Source organism: Taudactylus pleione, unplaced genomic scaffold (genome assembly GCF_031769625.1).
Source record: "Taudactylus pleione unplaced genomic scaffold, aTauple2 ptg000191l, whole genome shotgun sequence".
In the NCBI taxonomy this organism is placed as follows: Eukaryota; Metazoa; Chordata; class Amphibia; order Anura; family Myobatrachidae; genus Taudactylus; species Taudactylus pleione.
This window is the reverse complement of record NW_028284593.1, coordinates 4,547,553-4,561,275: the sequence shown is the minus strand read 5'-3', so window position 1 is coordinate 4,561,275 and position 13,723 is coordinate 4,547,553. Positions and strand designations below refer to the sequence as shown.

General features: G+C 46.0%; 1 protein-coding gene across 3 annotated transcripts in view; it reads right to left on the bottom strand.

Annotated features, from left to right (window-relative positions):
- Window positions 1–13,723, bottom strand: part of LOC148519321 (uncharacterized) — a 68,915-nt gene that overhangs the window by 48,687 nt on the left and 6,505 nt on the right. The window lies entirely within an intron of this gene.

The window sequence follows — 13,723 nt, the reverse complement described above, 5'->3', positions numbered from 1 at the left end:
GGGACCGATATGAATAGAGTTTAGTGATGGTGTGGGCACCTGAGCTAGAAAGGGAACCTGTAGGAGGTGGGCAGGGAGGGAGATGTGGATGGCAATGGGGTGAAGTGACAGGGAGAGGAGTGTAGGAGGAGGGTTTGGTGGTGGGGTAGTACGACAGAGGGGGGTAGAACAGGAAGAAAGTGGAGTAATGGGAGAGGAGGAAAAAGTAGGCAGACAGAGGAGGGGGGAGAAGGGGAGGAGGAGGTGGAAGAGATAAGGGGGAAAGGATAAAGGTGGTGGCAGAACAGAGGATTAGGTAGAGACTGAGTGAAGGAGGGAGTTGACGAAAACCTTGTCATGGTGTTTATAAGTAAACAAGAGGAATGAAATTTGGAAATGTAAATGAGATATGAATGCAAGAGATTTGTAGAAATGCAAGTGAAAACAGTGATGGTAAATATGTATGCAGATTAACAAGTTTGTTATAGGGAGGATTAAAAGTGGGGATCTAATGTGTGCAGAATTTGAAAAATAGTGCAGATTGTAAGCAGATAGAAGATGTGAGGCTAGGCAGGAGAGCTAAGATAAAGGATAGTGGGGGTCATTCAGACCCGGTCGCAAGCGCTGAGCGCTCGCAACCAGGTCGATGTTTCCCCACTGGGCATGGGCGCGTCGGAGCCGGCTCCGACGTGCGCATGCGCTAGACCTGGCTAGCGACGGGCGCTCCGTCTCTACGGGTCTCGCACCAAAGGGGGCGAGCTGTCGATGGTGAGTGACAGCTCGCCACTTTTGGGAGGCGGGCATGGGGCATGCCGGCCAAATGGAGGCGTTCCCGATGGAACAGCAATGATGTCAGTGGGGAGCTTCCTGCTCGATCAAGCAGGAAGCTCCCTGGGCCTTGCGGTTGACGAGACCCAACCTTAGGGTCTCGTCGCAAGCCCCGATGGTGTCCATCGCGACCATCACCCTGGTCGAACACAAGAGCTGTGGGTGGTAACCCACAGCCTAGCAATCGACCAGGAGGCGGCACTTAAAAAAGTAAGCGGCCGCCCTCATTCAGAGTGATCGCTTGCAGCAAGGGATCGACTCTGAATGAGGTCCAGTGTTTCAAAATGGAAAGATGCAAACTGACTTGGGAACAAGTACGATAAGCATTGAGATGTATGCGAGAATCAGAAGGCCAGAATTATTAATAGCAGAAGTGTTCTTGCCGTGACTGTACAGGGAGTCCAGTTGTAGCCTGAATCTTTAGACCGTTGAGGTTTGTTGCTTGATGGAACTTTTTCTCCTTCTGTTTATCCTAGGTTTAATTCAGGTCTAACGCTAGTTTTGCACTTAAAAAACACTGCACTTTGAAAAACTGCACCACTCAGCCAAGGCTTCCCAGCCAAACTACTGACACTTATACAGAGATGCAGGCAAGTATGGACACTAATTAATGAAAACCCCCAATTGGCCAACCAAAGAAAGCTAGCAATAAAAATGGCTTAAGTCAACAAGGAACAAATACCAAACATCTAATGGGCCCCATCCATCTGCGATGGATTGCCGCGATCCCGCGATGCAGCAACCCGGCATCGCAGAAATCCAACATGTTGGATTTTCCCGATTTGACGATCGCGATCAAAAAATGATCGCGATGGTCAAATCGCCGACATTTAACATGGAAAATGTCTGCAATCCGGCGACGGATCGCAGAACATCGATGGTGGGAGGTCGGCGTTTCCACCCGGAAACGCCGGCACTTCCCATCGCATCGCCGGATCGCACACTCCGGTCTGTGATGTATGGCCACCTTAAGGCTAGAAATAAATCAAGCCTTCATTTCAGTCAACAGACAGAGAATCCTTAGAACAATTTAACTATTACAAATCATAAGGGATTAGAAACAATAGCATAAGGATTCAGTAAAGAATAAGCTAGTTATCTATAAGTATAATTAAGAAAGCAGGCACAGGAGGTGGAATACTTTGAAGTCATAGTCAAATTCAGTTACCTGTGGGCACGGGATTTGAGGGGGCGCCGAGACAGTTGGCGACAAAAAACGGGAAATCCGTGATGAGTTGGATATGTGCGCTGTAAATACATAATGTTCACCTAAAGGTGTTGTGCCAAATGTTATAGCAATTGAACATTCCACTTATATTTACTCACGTCAACTACTGTTGAAAAATATAAGTGCTGGTATGTAAATTGAAAGTAAATGGCCAGGGGCCACCTAGGCACCCAGATGCTTTTACGGATTTACAATATATAGTGTGAAATTAAGTTAAGATGCATTTTCTGCACTTTTGCCACCAACTGAGACTCAAGTGATAGGCCTGAATATATATTATTTATATCTATCTTTCTATCTCGGTCACCTTTTTTTAATTTGAGGCGATAAAGTTGTATTGCTTTGCATAGGGGCCCTGTCGTGGGAGTGGCCTAAGTGACCAGCAGCACAGTACAGACTGGTGGCAGCGATGGCTTCAGCCACCTCTCACACCAATGTCACTGTGTGACTGCTATGTAGCCTATCCTATTCATGTGAACTTGGTCCCAAAGCAGCCCCCTCCCCCCCCACCCTTGAAGGAGAGAGGAGGCTAACTGTAACTGCAGTGGCCGGCTTGTGTGATCCCATGTGTCACTCAGCTGGCCGATGGGATCGCAGATTATCCAATGCTGTGTGCTTGGACGCAGCTCGGATAAGTAGTGCAATGCGGTGTGACACCTCCTGCTGCATTACCATATTACAGCTATCGCAGCTGCGATAGCTACTGCGTTCTCTGCTGAATCACCTCCAAATTTCACTATTCTGTTTGTGTGATTTGGGTGCAGGGCTGATGTATTCCTGCTTTTTTATGCCTAACTGTTCACTATTCAGTCCAACAATGCACAGTCAGGTAAAGCAACCAACACATGTCGATGGAAGTTCATCTTCACCCAGTAGCCCATCTAGCACGTAAATAAAAGACAAAGGACTCCATTTCACAATGATGCATAACCCATTATGCGCTAGCTGGTGTCGGCGCATGCGCAGAGGCACGGTCACTGTATTTTTTGCAAAAAATACAGTGAACAGAGGGCCTGATTCAGAGCCGGACGCTATTTGCGCTCGCTCATTCAGAAAAAGGGGCCGGCTATTTAAATTGAGCGCTCGCTCTTTGCGGTCTGTTGACGCCTCTATGTCTGAGCGAGCGAACGAAACATGCGCTCGCTATTTTGTAAAGACGCCCCCTGGCCGCTCGCATCCTACGTCATCTCCGCTATTTATTTGATTAATCGAGTACATCGAAAGGCGTCTGAACTGCTCGCAGTGCTTGTGGTTGGATTTTCCTACCGCAATCAAGCGAACAGTTCAGGCTAAGAAACAACCAAGTGACGTGGTCGATGACGCTGCTTTGTTAATTATGCACACCCTTAAAATGCCCGTTTTGACCGTTTGGCACGCCTGCGTTCGGATCTCCACTCCCCATTTTCAAGCACCTTCCCTTGTTACCACCCACAAACGCCTCATCCTGTCACTCAAATTAGCAGGCACTCGCAATTTTGCGCACACACACGTTTTCCGACCGCACTGACTGGTTGGCGCATGCGCATTACGACCCATACGCATGCGCAGATGTGCGAACATCGCTTGGTGTAAAACTACTATCAAAATACTGCCTCCCGTTACTGACCTGTACCTACAAACCAATTACTGCCCCCATTACTCTCCTACATCATACTTGCCGATTGTCTGGCTGCCCTTCCGGGAGGGAAAAGCCAGATCGGCATGACTGGGGGGCTGGCCAGCAAATGGGGGCGGGGCCAGCCGGACGACGAGTGTTTGCGAACAGGACGGGGGGAGGGGCCACACAATCACGTCATTTTGGCCCCGCCCCACTACACTGCCGATCTTACAGGCCATGTGAAGCAGGGGACATGGCCAAAATGACACGATTCCACGTGAATCGCGTCACCGCCGCCCCCCGCTGCGGGGGCGTTACATGTAATTGCGGGGGGATAGGAGGGGTCGCCGGCAGCGGCACCCGATTTTCGGGAGGCTCCCAACCAAATCGGGAGGGTAGGCAAGTATGACCTACATTAACAAGTGACCCTGAGCAAACTTAAATGACAGGGAAACCATTAACAATTTTAGTACTACCCATCTATTGCTTTAGTTAATGTATGGATAAGTTGTAATGATCAGGACATTTTTTTGGCCTTGTAACGTGGGACCTAATGAGATAAACGTTTCCTACCTTTATTCTAATGTGTTAGGGTTATTCCGAGTAGACTGGAAAGCACGATGCATTCTCATCAGTTGTAATGTATTTAAAAAACAAAACACATAAACAAAGCTTCTACCCGAAATCTTAGCTGAACAATGAGAATCTACAAAATACATTGTACTGTGTGTTATAAGGCAAGCAGCTTAACATTTTTATCTCAATACAGGCTATTGATGCGAGTGAAGGGACATAAAATAATTCTGAACAACACAGCTGTGTTTTTTTGTGGACAACGTTTGCTCTGTGTGTGTTATGTGTTTTTGGCTTTAAAACAGAGAACTTTTTTTTTTCTAACAGCCCATCAAAGGCATTGGGCTAAAGACAGGATATAAGAAAGGCATCGACTTGATGGCAGCTGTTCTGCTCATTTAGCCCTGGGAGATGTTTCTGTAGAGTTCATAGGGCCCGATTCACTACGGATCGCTATTGCAGTTGTAGCTGCATTTACGCACTCATGTCTGCTGCTAAAATATGCTAATGACTGCAATCGCAAAGCTAGTATAGAGGTGCCCAAAGCCAGCATGGAGATGCCCACTACCGATTTCACACATCTGTAATACCTTGCAATCCTGTTTGATCCATCTAGTAACATCGCATGCGCAGTATGCACCATCGATGCAATTGCGATCCATGATGAATCAGGCCCATAGTGTGCCGTCTGTTTGAGTAAACTGAATCATCAACTGCACTGAAAGCCATGTCCTATCCCTACTGAGTGCCTAGAGAACGGTCATTATAATTATCCATGTAGCTTAGAAAAAAAAAAAGTAATTGACGTTTATTTCTGTAATGGTTTTTGTATTGAACCCTGTATTTCCCTGAATGCTCTGCTAACCCCAATCTGTGAATTCCCAGAGTAACAATTTGTTGGGACTGCTCTGTATTACATTATTTCACTAATTGCAAGTAGCAATAGTTTACTAATTAGACAACATTCTTTACTAATTGAGGAATACATTTACACATTTTTGTAGGGAAAAATAGTTTTCATATATAAACGGATTTTAAAGGAGTTATGTGGCCCCATTACTCAGAGAAGGGTACAATCGCATAATTGCTTGAAGTCTGTAAATTAGTTATTAAGTAGTAATTTTTTTTAAATAACTGCACATCGCTTTTTATTCTTGGATCTACCACTTATTTGTCTATTTTATTTTAGCTGAAATAAGTGAATAGTCACAGAGATTTATCCATAGGGCTAATCCGCAGGCTGCAAAATGAGAGGTGCTGTGGGGACAGTCATGAAACCATTGCATCAACAATCCGGTCGTCCAATGCATGTTCGCCTAACACAATTATGAGATACCGGCATCACGTCCCGCACCTCCCACTGCAGGATCTTTGGAGGGGAATATATAACGCTAGGGTAGTACGAGTCAAATGATCTCAACATGGTAGTGACCGATAAATCTGCACCTTTGTTACCATGATCAATTATCACTTTTACGGCACATTTAAGACCTGCAAAATACATGCATTTTATTTGTGCAAATTCACCCCTGCATCATCCAAGTGCAGTTGAAATTGCACACCCATTTCCTGGTCCATGTGAACCTATAAAATGAATGGGCTTACTTTAAATGGTATATACCCTTAACGTATGTCCATTGTGCAATATTTATGAGTCCAGGAGCAAATATATTACCTCTCAAAATTTAGGAATTAAAAAGCAGGAACAAATCAGACCTGCCCCCAAATCACAAACCCAACCCATATCTCACAAAACTTCCACGTTTGGCAGAAACTCTGCTCCTTTTGAGATGTGTACATTGGGATTATAATGCCAACACTGGGACGGTTGGGAGATATGGATACCAAATAGTGTATATGAAGTGTGTTGTACAACTATTGCAGTGGAAACTGGGCAAGAGAGTCAACTCCAATTAACATAAACACAGTCAAGTCACATTATTATGACCAGAAGGTAATAGCCAGAGTAACCGCCGTGCGCAGCACGGACAGCAGCTAGACGGGCTGGGAGTGACTCAATAAGTTGCTGGTAGGTTGAACAGGTATCTGGAGCCATAATGACTGCAGTGGAATTACTTGAAAGTCTTGGTCATATTCGTCCAACCACTGTCGAACATTTCTAGCCATGTGACATTTCGCATTGTCTTGCTGGAAAATCCCATCCACCCAGTGCCAGATTAAGGTCCATATAGGCCTGGAGCTGAAACTTATGAAGGCCCTATTGTGTGCCGCTGCAGGTGGTGTGACCAGGAAGGCGGGGGTGTGACTAGTGATGTGGGGGTGTGGTTTATACAGGGGGTGTGACCAGCACCATGGAGGGCATAGCTAAAACATACCTTTAACCACCTCAATCTCCCTCTACTCTTCATTTATATGAAACATGCACTATCTGCTCTTTTATTGACCATTGACTAAATGTATGTCCATTCATGTACTCTGTATGTAAATTCATGTGCCCGCCCCATTCCACATCTGCATGTCAATTCTTGTGCCAGCCTAATATATTAATCCTCTCCCTGTTGGTGAGACTGCACAGTCAAGCACGGGGTATTGAGTTTTGGGGTTTAACAACATAGATATCATATGGTGGAGGAGGCATTAGATCAGATGTGTGCTGCATCACTTGTGCTTCTTGCCAGTCACTTGCTCCATAACTTAACTCTTCCTTGGTCCGCTCTCAGCACACAAAGAAATGCTCCTCCTTCTTCCCTCTTTCTTCCCTCCCAGCACCCCCCTGAAAGTCTCACAAGACCAGACAAATCTGCTCCACAGATCTTCCTACTGAAGGAATGGCTGCCTGTCACTGTTTGACCAGTGTGATTCTGTGACAGGCAGCTTAGTGTGCAGACAATGCAGGGTAGGAGTGCAGAGAATGGACACCAGCACTGCCATTGTGCCCTGATGATCAGCAGTGTGCACAGCTGTAACCTTCTCAACCAAATACCCCCAAATGAAATAACTCTGTCTCACCAACTGAAAGAGCCTCACTATCACTTCTCAACCATATATCCCCCAAATTAAATAACCCTCATTCACCAACTGATATACCCTCACTATCACTTCTCAACTATATATCCCCCCCTCCCACTCACCAACTAGAATACCCCTTACTATCACTTCTCAACTACATACCCCCTCCGAACAAAAACCCTCACTCACCAACTGAAATACCGCCTCACTATCACTTCTCAACCACCCCTCGCAAATGAAACAACCCTCACTCACAACTACTCCCTGACCCCATAACTGACCAAATGACATACCCCTCACTCATCATCATGCCTTGGCACCATACGTTACCCACTGAAATACCCCTCATTCACCATCATGCCCTGATCCCATAACTGACACACAAATACCCTTTCCAAAACCTGACAAACAAAAAAAAAAAACACCAAAAGAACATTGTATAACATTTTTATTTATTGAATTAAGTTGTCCTACCTCTCAACCTCTCTATGCATTCCTCCCTGCGCCAGCTGTATTATTCAGAAGCTTCTTCTCAGTCCGAGGCTGTTGCTGTATTCCAGCACTGGCAGACGATTCTATGGGGGTTCACAACAAAGCAAAAAACAAAAATGGCGCAAATATATATTATATAATAAATAATAGTAAATATTTATATATACACATACTCACCCATACGAGTTGGGTACGCGATGCCGGTGCTCGGGATCCCGGTAGTCAGAATCCCGATGCCGGCATCCCGACACTTCCTGGTGCCTGCCCCTAACCTCCCCCTAGTGCCTAACCCCCCGCACCCTATCCCTCCCCCTAGTGCCTAACCCTCCCCCAACCCTTCTACTTACCGTCGGTATCCCGGCGGTCATTATGCCGGCTCCAGGGTTCTGAGAAGCAACGGGATTCCGGCGCCGGGATTCTGACAGGTGACGAGATTACGGTGCCGGTAATAATACATTCGGGATGCCGACGCTCACATCACCCATACATGTAAATAGAATATATGTTATTATTGCAATAGTAATGTTAGGGCTATTTATCTAACTATATTAACCCCAAAACATTGTAAAGAGAAGGTAAATGGGGTCAAGTTAGAATAATTGTGAATTATTTATTCTGACTACAGCCCCAATTTACATTCTCTAAGTTATTTTGAGGTTAATATCTTTAGATATCCTTCATACTAACATTACTATTGCAATCATAATAAAATGTATACTTAGAATATTCATTTCATTCCTTCACATGGGAATCCACCTGCATGCGTGCCGCGTGGGGAATAGCCCTGAGTCTCACGCCCGAGCTATTTAAATAACATTTCCACAAATAGATCATCATGGGTTATCACGCACTAACCTATACATTCCGTGCAAAGTGCAGAAAACTAAGGGTTTCCCCACACGTTACAATGCAGAGTCTACATTTTAACGCATATTTTTTTCCCTTGCAGCTCCTGAGGTTAAAATCCACCTTCTGGGGCTTAGCACATGGGGTTCCAGAATGCCCTGGGTCCTTCCCCGTTTATACCCCGCCCCTAGCCATAGGACTTCAGTTTAGTTAGCAAGCCTTAAGGCAGGAGAAGGAAAGAGGAGAAGGAAGAACAATCGTACACCAGAAACACTAACATAAGATGAGGGAATCTGTGACCAAAAGAATATAACCAAATGAAGCCAGGTGCGTCAGGATGGGTGCCCTGTGGACCCTATGGACCGCGAAGAAAAAGGAGTTATCTAGGTAAGTCTGCCATAACTAAGTTTCCCTAGGGTGGGAGATGCTCCTGTGCAGAAAGGAGAATTTGTCACCCCAAAGGAAGCATTCTTAGAGGCAAAAGTATCAAAGGCATAAAACCTAAGAAAAGTGTGGACAGAAGACCACGTGGCTGCCTTACACAACTATTCAGCGGAGGCACCACGACTAAATGCCCACGATGGCCCTACAGACAGAGTAGAATGTGCTGTCACCATACTTGGGACAGGGAGATCAGCCTGTGTGTATACCTGAGAGATAGTCCTGGGTAGCCATCTCACCAGAGTCTGCTTATTAGCTGGCCATCCTCGTTTGTGAAACTATATAATACAAAAAGAGCATCTGATTTTCTAACAGAGTTTGTACACTCCACGTAGATATGGAGAGCACAAACTACATACAGGGAGGCTTCACCTACAGAAAGGTCTCAAGCCTGAAAAGCTGGAACAACAATTTCTTAATTCACATGAAAACAGGCCACTACCTTAGGAAGGTAACCCTCCTTTGTACAAGTCCTTTATCCTGGTAAAAAATCAAAAATGGGGAGCGACAATCGAGTGCTGCCAATTCAGAGAATCTGCGAGCAGAAGAAATAGTAAGAAGAAAAAAAAAGTGTCTTTGCTATTAACCACTTAAAATCCACAGAGTCCAAATGGAAAAGTTTGTAGTCCCTTAAGACAAATCCTGCGGTGTTACTGGTGGAACAAAAGGAGACTGAACTCGCAAAACTCCTAGGAGAAAATTCTAACATCTGGTATTGAAGCAATCTTCTTCTGGAACCAGACTGACAGTGCAGAAACCTGCACTTTCAAAGTGGCCAGGTGTAGACCTTTGTCTAATCCTGCAAGGTGTGGCAACCTGTTACTGTCCCCCATCCGCGAAGGCTGGCGTCCGTGGTGAGAAACACCCCATTTGGAATCCAGAACTGGCGCCCTCTGTTTAGATGATCCTTTCTCAGCCACCACAGGATGGAGTTAAAAAACTCTGGAGGCTATGGTCATTTGAAGATGGTTTTGTAACATAACCCGAATCTGCGCCAATATCAGAAGGTCGTCAAGATATGGCAGAATTCTGACCCCCCTGATGCCTGAGATAGGCCATCATTATTTTGGTAAATAACCAGGGAGCCGTAGATAGGCCAAAGGGTAGAGCCTGAAATTGGTAATGTTGCTGAAGGACAGCAAACCGTAAGAATGGTTAGTGGATTGGTATAAAAGGAACATGCAGATATGCATCCTGAATGTCCAGGGAAACCATGTAATCCCCTGGCTCTATTGCCAAAATAATTGACAAGAGAGTTTCCAAACGAAACTTGGGTACATGGATAAACTTGTTGAGGGTTTTTAGATATAGTATAGGGCGATAAGCCCCATTCAGTTTCGGAATCAAAAACAGATTGGAATAATAACCCCTCCTTTGTTGAGACACAGGAACTGGGACTGTTACCCCGGCCTGTAGCTGGGAGTGAATGACTCCCTGAAAAGCTAAGGCCTTGTCCGCATCTGATTGGAGGAACTGTGCAAATAAACTTCTGAAAGTGAGGGCTTGGCCCTGAGAGACCACTTCTTGGACCCAGACATCTATTGTTGTTTGACGCCAACAATCCGCAAACTGAAGAAGTCGGCTTCCCACCCTGGGATCCCCTAGGAGGAGGCCCACTCCGTCTGGCCGAGGGCTTGTTGTCCAGCTTAGAAGCTGGACGTCTTGCCAGGGCAGACCTCTTAGTTTGTCGCTTAGACTTGCGAAAACCAGTTGGCCTAGAGGAAGACTGTTCTTTTGCTCGTCCCTGAGGACTGAAAGGAACTGAGAGGAAAACGGCCTAGATTTAGTATTTAAATGGCAGACCTGCAGATTTTGAATCCACCAGAGTAGTGATAACATTATCCAACTCCAAAAAGTACCTTTCCATAGAAAGGTAAGACTTCCAGGGCCCTCTTTGATCTTGTATCAGCTTTCCAAGATCTTAACCAAAGGGCCATGCATGCCACTATTGATGCTGCTGATGCCATAGAAGTTAAACTTCCATTCATCCACTGCAGCCCCTCCCAGATAGGAAGCCGCTTCCCGTATGTGGGAGATATTCACCACCTATTCTCCGGTAGCATTTGGTAGCGAATCTTCCAATGCCCCTAACCATTCTTCAACAGCTTTGACTACCCAGGCTCCAGCCATAGCTGGACGAGCAACCGCTCCAGATGATGAAAAAATAGCTTGCAGACATGCTTTAATCTTTTTATCTGTGGAATCCTTCAGCGAAGACACTGATGGAATAGGCAATGTAGCATTTCTGACTAAATGTGTTATGTGAGCATCCACAGTAGGAGGTACCTCCCACTTAGTACATACAGAAGGTGGGAACGGATACAATGTTGTTATTCTTTCATTCACATAAAATTGTTTATCAGGGTTACCCCATGCCTCCTCGATAAGCTCCGTAAGATATTCAGATACAGGGAACTCCGCTTTGACCACCTTCCAGTGGTAATTAAACATTGGAGCCTTCTTACTATGAGCTGGTTCATCGTCCTGAACATCTAGGACTGATCTAACCACCCTCACCCCTGTGCATCATCCGATTCCCCTGATGATGAGTCTGAATCCATATGTTGGGTAGACTGATAAAAAGATAACAGACCGGTAGTGACCTAAGCACAAGTTATTAACATTAGATGGTGTCATACTCTGACTAGAATGGCCATAAACATCCTTCCATAAAGTATGTATAGGAGGTGTCAATATAGCATACTGTGGACACCCCATCTAAGAAGGCATTGTGGGAACAGCCATATGATCCACAACCTTCATCATAACCTGGGAAAAAGAGGCAACCCAAGATGGCTCTTGTCCAGGGACAGGTAAAATGGACTGGAGAGATGGCTCTTTATAACAGACAACACACAAACCATCCTTTACCTTCTGAGAGGACACAAAGGCCGTACATGATTTACATGGAACCAGCACAGGCTGCTCCACCTCCTGTTTCCCTTTATCTTTTGACATGTTCAAAGTAAAGGCAATAATTGCAATGTTATGCGACAGCCTTCATAAAATCTTAATGAATGTGAAGTACTCCACCCCAAGAGATTGGAGAGAAAACAGTGATAGTTACAATCGACAGACTTAGAAATAAAAGACAGTGTCAAACAGTCAAATACAATGCATAAGTAATATAATTACAATCGGCTCTAAATCAACTACAGCAATACAGAGGAATGGTAGGACATAGAGCACCATATACCTTAACAATGGGAGAGGTATACAGGGAGACTGACCCAGACCCTCCTAAGACCAACCGCTACAGGGCACACTGAGTGTGGACCGTGAGCATCTCATACACTTGGAGGGTAGGTGGAGCAACCCAGACACACAAAACCCTTCGTAGGGAATGCGTCTGGGTCAGGGGGAGGAGCTGCCGGGGGAGCACCTACCTCCCCTAAGCAGCATTAACCAGCCGGGTACACTGGCCTTGTGGCAGCAGATAGTGCCTGCTGCTGATCCCCGGTGTCAGACGATAAGGCCCCGGCTGGTGTATTGAGGACACGGACAATCCCGGGCACTGACAGCAGCGGCTTATCGTAAGCGAGGAATCGCCTTATCTGACATCCCCGAAAATCCGGTGCGGTCCAGGATGCAGCATTGCTGCTAGCTAAGCTCAGTCGCGACCCGCCGAAATCACAGTACGAGTGTCTTAATTCAGACACTTGGTACTGCCAACTCAGAAAAACATAAAATAAAAGCTTAGGACTGCTCTAAGCAGTACTCCTGTTACAAAAGGTGCGTCTTGATCCTGCTGCACCAAACGAATAGCTGAAGTTCTATGGCTAGCGGCGGGGTATATATGGGGGAAGGACCCAGGGCCTTCTGGGAGCAGAAGCTTTAACTGTTTGGTGCGTGATCTTCCAACCAGAATATCTGCATGGTATCCTTGTGGATCCCTATGGACCCCGAAGAAGAAATACATTATTGTGCCACCCTCATAGTCTGTATTGCCGTTATCGTGTCCCCCTTCCTAGACTGTATAGCCATTCTTCCCCCCTCCCAGTTTGTATATACATTACTGTTCCCCCTCCTAGTCTATATATCCATTATTGTACCCCCTCTTAGTCTGTATAGCCATTTTTGTCTACCCCCTCCTTGTCTGTATATTAATTATTGTGTCCCCCTTATAGTCTTATATCCTTTATTGTTTCCTACAACCGTGGTTTTTTTGCATCAGTCCCCAGTTATTAACTTACCTGATCTCTACTCTGCTTGGCAGCTAACTTCTCCTCAAGTGTCACCCCTTGCAGCCGCTGGTCTGGTCTCCTGAGCTCAGCTCCTCAGGTTTCCTCCACTGAGTCTGTCTGGCACTGGCTAGCGGCATACAGGGAATGTCGCAATGTCATGATGTCCATGATCTGTTACCAAAAATGGGTGGCTGGCACACTGCTGCTGCATCCGAGAATAGCAGCGAGTGCTTAAGGGATCTAGAGGCGCAATTGCTTTTGCATGCACCCTGGAAGTCCCGTTGTTATGGCCCGGCGGGTAGGACAGTGGAGGGGACCACCTCCACCACGCGTGTGATGCTGGTGTTCATAACAGGATTTTTTTTTTCTTGTCAACTCTCCCCCTGGTGGACCGGCGCTTTATGCTGGTGTGGGCCTATTTACATGGGAGGTACCAGAGATGCAGCTCCATCCGCCCCACTGTTAATCCGGACCTGCAATTCGCCTCTGGGAAGACAATCAGCATGTATAGGTGTACCTGCTCTGCAAGGTCCAAATTGGTTGAGTGTGCCTTCCACATGGATGAGTGGGCGCAGAGAATGCCAT